The following is a 7874-nucleotide window of genomic DNA, read 5'->3' on the forward strand; positions in this document are numbered from 1 at the left end:
TTAAGTTTTTTTTCTTCCAGTCTTATTGAGACATAATTGACACATGGCATTGTGTAAGTTTCATATAAGGTGTCCGACATGTTGGTTTCATACATTTATATATTGCAAAATGATAACCAACATAGCATTAGCTAATACCTCCATTTCTTTTTTGTGGTAATTTTTCAAGTTTTTAAAAATCATATTTACCAGGCAGTTTATTCCATTGCTTCCTTTTTTGATATTTTTGTGAGTTAAGTAGAGGGAATCCCTACTGCATCCATACAGTAATTCATCATTTTAATAAAAACCAGCCCCTAAGTTCAAAGACTTAGCAATCTAGAGTAAAGTTAGGGTGTGATGGTAATGATTATTGCTGCTCTACCAGGAAGTCAATTTGAAAGCACCTGCAAGGAGATTATTAACTATTTCTGGTGCAGGAGGAATTAGCACCAACTCAGACACAGCCCTGTTTATAAGCCACTCAGATACATACTGTGCCAAGGAGTTTGGCTGATGGTGAGCACCCAGAAATTCTGACACTTGGAAAGCAGAAGGTCTGTGCTAGTACATCTGTTAAGTCAGAGGGGTCCAGGCTGAGGCTCAGGCTCAGGGAGACAATGGGGAACAGGGAATAGACAACACCAAAATCAGTTCTGCTAGGGAAGAGGGGTTTGGAAATGTCTGAGATGCGTAAGCTATAATTAACAAGGTGACTCTAAAAAGAACTGGACTTCCCTCCCAGTTCTAAGTTTCTGTCTCATCATTCTCTGACTCTGTTTGCCTCTTGTGCTGAGTTAAGGGCAAACTTCTTGCTTGCCTTACATTTAAATTTGATACTTCTGTGTTTAGAAAGGCCCATGAGGAGGCACACTTGCCTCCTTAGCAGCATGAATAGTAACCACAGTTAATACAGTTAATAAGAATTAACATTATTTAGGCTCTTCCGATGGTCCAGACCTTGTTCTGAGCCCTTTATATTCATGGAACCCTTCAAAACACTTTTAACTGGTAGGAACACAATTTCCTCCATTTTATAGAGGTACAGAGAAGTAGATGACTTATCCAGGGTCACACAGCCCACAAGAAGATGAGCCAGGATTTGAAACCAGACACCTGGTATCAGAGTTGGCAACTTTATTATATTCTATGATATTCTGTATTTACTAATACAAATTTTGGTAACAAGTATTTTGATTCCTATATGTGAAAAGATGTATGCAAATATATGTATACATTTGGAAAGATCTATGTATGTTATATCCCTGGATTTCTGCTTTTATTTATTAGGGTCAATGACAGGGGAGGATTAGGAATTAATTAAAGAATTATTGGCTTATCCAGGCCTCTGGCTTTCCCACCTTCTGATACTTCTACCAGAAAACAATAGAACAAAGGAATAACACATTTTAGAGAAAAATGACTATTTTCCCACAGTTTGATGTTTATTAGTTCTGCTGGGGATTGACTTCTAAGGGAAACCAGACTCAATATAATGACCAAAGTAAGATCAAGTTTACATACCCACCTATTATATTCCTAGTACCTCTGGTGCTTCCATGGGTACCAGCTTAGTGCAGGACAGTGGAGTGTAGAGTGTGTGGAGGCAAATCCCCAATAACAACACAATTTCGGCAGTCTCTGAATAAGCCTTGCCAACATAGCTGACAGACTCTTGTCCCTTTTGTCCCTTTCTTGCCACCTCGATATCCATGCAGACACAGGGGTCTCTCATGGCTGCAGTTTCAGAATTACTTATGGCCAAACACTGCTTGATGTCTCAGATGGCAACAAGGAGAGGCTATACTACTGTCACCAATTTTCTCTCTTGTCTCGTTCCCTCCACTCCATCTCCCCACAGCCTTGCTAGACTAATAGTTTCTGTACAAATTTAGTCACATTCCTCTCCTTAAAAATCCTTCCATGGATTCCCACCACCAACAGGTTAAAATCTCACCTCCCTAACATGGTGTCCAAGCCCTTTGACAATATAGCCCTTCTCCTATCTCCAACTTAGTCTATGAGCTCCTTACAGGAAAGTAACCCTGCTCTCCACCCTTGTGAATGGCACTTAATAAATATTTAATGGATGAATGGATGGGTGGCTCAATAAAAGAATGGATGAATAGTGTCTTTCACATGGTGATCATTTCTTTTATTTATATTGTTTATATTGTTAGCAAAGAACTCCAAAATATATTATCTCAATTAGACATGACAACAAATTCCTGAAATGGGTAATACTGACAATTTACCCATAAGGAACAGGTTCAGTAAGGCTAAGAGACTTGCCAGACATCACATTTGCGTCACACCAAACCTTATAGCCTTTCTAATATGCCACAGTTCTTTCCCATAATGCATGAAGTGATCTAAATGTAGTTATTTAATGATGCAGAGATTTATAGAAACATAAAAACTCTTTTTATTGGAAACATGAAAAACTCAGATCCAGAGATATGAATTGCTTAAATTTGTACCACTCATTAGCAAGAGACTAGAAAATAGCTTCCTGGATCCTATTTCTAACTTTCTACATCCTTAAATCCATCCTCTGCCAGTCTCTGTGCAACTATACAACTCTAACCTTTCTGTGCCTCAGTTTCTTATACTGATAAATCAGGATAATAGTAGCACCTGCTGCACAGAATCGTTGTGAGGATATAAAAGGGATAATACAAGGGAAATTCTTCAAAATTAAGTGCTTTAAAAATATTATCTATTAATCACCATCATTTCACGTGATGGGTTTTTCCCTTTCATAAATCAGTAACATTGAAGAAGTGCTACCGTTGTGATAGTGGTCACACTCAAATAATAAAAGCTGAAAGGCAGAGAAGCAATACGATGCATGTTCAAATGCAAATAGTAAGTTACAGGACTGGAAGATACTATGAGTGAATGATAGAAAACCCTAACTCAAGGTCACAGGCAAACAAACTGTCAGGCTTTTTTTTTTTCCTTGAAACTTCCCACTTTCTGAGGGGAGGTAAATTATTTTGAATTGCAATGCATGGTTGAAAAATAATAAAGTAAGAAGCAACCATTTTTCATTACTTATTTCCTCCCCATAAAATAGTTGTATTCTTCTGTCTGCTAACTGAAATAGATATATGCCCAAAGATACACATAAAACATAACTAGCAGTGAATACACTGCCTTACCTACTGAAGAACCATTCAACTATAATCATTGCCTCTCCTACTGAGTTCCAGCCAGCTGGTTTTCTCTGTAGGAAAGGATTTTCCATACTTCTCATTAATCAACCCCATGAATTGCATTTACTCATTGATACCTTGCCGTCCTAGCTTTCAGTAGTAGTGAGATTAGGTAGGGCTGTGCTGTAGTAACAAACAAAATTGCATTAGCTTACAAAATCAGAGGTCCATTTCTCACTCATGGCTCATGTCATAGTGGACTGACTGTAGCTCATTGTAGGACTCGCCTGACCTAGTCATCCCTGGAATATTGTGGGCATCACAGCAGAGAAAAGGAGTTTGGCAAAGTGTGAACCTGCTCTCAAAGCTTCTCCCTGGGTGTAACACATGTCACTTCCATTCATCTTCATTGGCCAAAGCAAGTCACATGGGCAAGTCAGTCTTCAGTAGGGTGATGAAGTAGATATTCATCAACAGCAATATAATCTATCACGCATTCCTACTGTAATCTTTATTCTTTTTTTTTCCCCTCCTGAGTTACAGCAGATTCTAGTTTTCCAAGGTTAATGTAAATTGTCTGTATCATTCTTCCTGCTTATTTCTGTGTGACTCCTGATTAGTTTTGTGAAACTGGATACTGAACATAGTGTTACTATCCTAAAAAAGATACACATCACAAAAAAAGCTAAAGGGTTTGTTTATTTATTTATTTATTGTTTATTTACCAAAGTTAGGTTATCAGATGACTACATGAACTCATTCTAACATAAATTCCCATGAGCTGCTATATTGTTTCTCCAACTCTCTATTACACCTGTAAATGTAACTTCTAATCTTCTAAGTCTTTTCCCCCACAGGGCCTGGAACTTACAATAATCACACATTTTGTGTTTTCATAAATACTTGCTAATAAAATGATTAAAATAAACTGACAGCACCTCCTAGAATAAAAATAATAACTTTCAATCTTAGATCTATCACCAAACTGTTCTGCAGTGTGAAAAAGGACAGGTCTACGTCTTTAGATTTAGAAAATGATGATGTCACTCTTAATGGTATTGGTGAGATTGAAGGATGTTCATTATTTAATGACTGTAATGGGCTCTGAAAGCATCCTGCAATTCATGTGCCTTATAATGCCAAGTCACCAGAATCCAAGAGAAGGGTAAAATTATTTTGGAAGTCATTCTCTCCATGAGTCAGGGAAAACCAACTTTTGCATAATTTACCTTACATGTAATTTCCAAAATTACATTAACCAATTTGAGTTTGTAGAGTACTTTTCCTCAAATTACCTACACTCACCTCAAATCACCAGAACCAGAAGTCAGGTAAAGCAAGTTACTCTCTTCTGGGCAGCTTCATAAAATTCATTGCTTTGCCGAAATCCATCAATATCAGTGTTCCTCAACTTAAGGAGTCTTCTTAGATATTTCTTTTTCTAATCACCCACACACAATTTCAATACCACAGATATACTGTATGCCTGATTATTTATTGTATGTATATCTGTGCTTTTTTCATTTAAAAAGTAAGAACTGGGGTGCCTGCGTGGCTCAGTCAGTTGAGCTTTGACTTCAGCTCAGGTCATGATCTCACAGTCCATGAGTTCAAGCCCCAAGTCAAGCTCTGTGAGGACAGCTCAGAGCCTGGAGTCTGCTTCAGATTCTGTGTTTCCCTCTCTCTCTGCCCCTCCCCCCCTTTGTACTCTGTGTCTCTCTCAAAAATAAAAAATAAAATAAAATAAAATAAAATAAAATAAAATAAAATAAAATAAAATAAAATAAAATAAAATAAAATAAATTTTTTAGGGGCACTGGGTGGCTCAGTCAGTTAAGTGTCCCAACTCTTGATTTCAGCTCAGGTCATGATCTCATGGTTCATGGGATCAAGCCCCGTGTCAGGCTCTGTGCTAGCAGCATGGAGCTTGCTTGGGATTCTCTCTCTCCTCTCTCTCTGCCCTCCCCCTGCCCAAATAAATCAATAAACATTTCCAAAAGCTTTTTTTAAGTAAGAACTATTTTTTTCCTCCCTTTGGAGTAACACTGCCTCTTTGAGAACACATGATATTTAGGAAAGATGCTTTCCTCTGCCATGTACTTCCACCTTTTTTACACTTACATCAGAATGTTCTGCTCTTCTTTCTCAACCATGCCCTTTTGCATTTTCTCACCTCCGGATCTTTGCTCATGAGATACCTTCTTTCTGGAATAATCTCATTTCTGTTGAGTCCAACCATTTTTCAAAAATCAGATCAAGCTCCACTCCCTCCAAGGAGAAGTTTTTCTAAATACTAAATTTCTAAATACTAAATACCTTTCCCCTAGAACATTTACCTTTAACAGAAGATATTTTCTCTACCATAGTATCTCAGTCTACTTTAAATTAATATTATTTAAATAAATGAACTTCTCACTAAATTGTAAGCCGACAGATGACAAGGACTACTAGTCTTTGGATCTCCCATTTTTTCAGAAAGAGTGCTCAATAAATATTTGTCATATTGAGTTTATTAATTTATGGCTCAATTATTTCCAGCTAGCACTTCACATTAAAAATAGACTTCAGCTGCGAGCTCACGTTGTTATTTAGATGGGTATATAGACATAGATGCATACACACACAGGTGCCACCTAGCTGGGAAAATGGGATATTCCTTCCACTCTTCATCCTCTGCACATCAAACTTTGGTTCCTCCCTGGAAAGTTTTCTGGATCTATCAACGGCACCATTATTCTTCATATTGTACAGGCTCAAAATTTCAGAGGCACTTTAATGCCTCCCTTTCCTTCATTCTCCATACCTAAGTGGTTGCTCAAACTTGTTGGTTCTTCATTTTTCATGAATCCTTGATTTTTTGCTTTTCTCCACTCCAGCACCTTATTTTAAATCTGTGACATCTCACTTACAGTAAACTCCTCCATCTACAGTTCTCCTCTTTCCACATTGCTAATCATAACTATTCTTCAGTCCATCTTACTCAGGATTATCTTCCTGAAACTTAGACCATGATCTTATTCTCTGTTGCTCAGCTGCTTAAGAAACTGCAGACAATTCAGAATAAATCCAATCAACTCAACACGAATGCTACGGACTGAGTTGTGTCCTGCCAAAATGCATTTGTTAAAGTCCTAACCCCTGTTGTAATGTTATTTGGAAACACAGCCTTTGTGAGGTAATTAGGTTCATATGAGGCCATAAGGATGGGTCCCTTGTGATGAGATTAGTGCCCTTGTAAGTAGAGTGCTCTTGCTGTCTCTCTTTCTCTGCTATGTGAGGATACTGTAAAAAGGCACCATTTGCCAGCCACAAAGAGAGCTCTTCCTGGACCCCAAGCAAGCCAGCATCCTGATCTTGGACTTCCAGCCTCCAAAACTGTGATAAAACACTTCTTCTGTTTAAGTCACCCATCTATGATATTTTCTTATGGCAGCTTGAATAGACTAATATAATAACCTCTGTGATCCTTCTTCAAATGGCCTTACTGAATCAACCCCAGCAGCCAAGCCTCCCCACAAGGAATGTTCAGATCTAGTTAGGCCTATGTCATTTCACACACACGCTAGAATGAATTCTCTACTTAAAAGGGTTAAAATGCTTTCCAAAATAATTGGTTACAATAAAGATTGTTATTGTTTAGATATCTTTTCCAAGGAACATTCTTGCTAAAGTAGTCTGTAAGGCTCAAAAACTGTAAAACATATACATTGCAGGGTCTGCCCTAAGCTAAGAGAACCGCACTTGCATTTAAATTCAAAATACTATAGCTTCTTATGCCAAAAGTAACATAAAGAGGGAGAAATTTGATCACTCACACTTTGCATTTAACAAATATTACTGTCCATCTATCATAAGCCAAGCCTTAAGCTAGGTGTTATCAATACAATAGTCAAAATGGACAGTTCCGACCTTTCTGGAAACTGCAGGTTAGTCTGATGAATGAGTCCAGCTCTTTTCTATAAGCAAATGTGGAAAATTACTTCATTTGCTTGAGAATAGGTCTGCATGTGGTTTCACATTTGGGCCACAGAGAAGCTGTTAAGTGGCTTGCTTGCTCGGAATGACTCCCTTTTATTTCCATCTCTGAGGCTGTCTGTCTCTTTCTCTCTGTCTGTTTCCCTCACTACCTTCTTATGTATAGATAAATGGAAAAGTTCTCCCTACACTGAATTTTTCCTTCTTCAAATACAGAGAGAAGATTGAAGAGACAATTCTCCACTATGCTTTAGCAAGAATATCCTAAGAGTTCATGGGCTCTCTGAGAAACTCATAGCAGAGGCCATGCCATGCAGCTAAAGGACATTTTCATGTTTGAGAATTTACTGCCTCTGGACCTTTCAAAATAAAGTATAACAGTAGGGAATCTAAGAAATTTAGTTTTGTCTCATGTTTTAGAGGATAATTTCTCTTTCTAATGTTAAAACCGGTGCCCTGCAAAAGATTTTAATTTAAGGAAAATGATTTTAAATTTAAATGTATGGATTTCTTTCTGGAGTTCATGTAACCCCAAACAGATATAATGTGCTTTATTTCCTTTTGTAAGAATTATTTTGCATATTTTATGTGTCCTCCAATGTCACAAAGCAGTCTATTCATTTTGATGACATAATGTTCTACTTAGCCAATTTTTATCCAAAGATCAAATGCTAAACCATGACAGAGTTAACAACAGTCAAACCCAACTCCACATAGAACCTCAGTCTCGGGGCGCCTGGGTGGCTCAGTCGGTTGAGCGAC

This window comes from Felis catus, chromosome C1, assembly GCF_018350175.1.
Source record: "Felis catus isolate Fca126 chromosome C1, F.catus_Fca126_mat1.0, whole genome shotgun sequence".
Lineage (NCBI taxonomy): Eukaryota > Metazoa > Chordata > Mammalia > Carnivora > Felidae > Felis > Felis catus.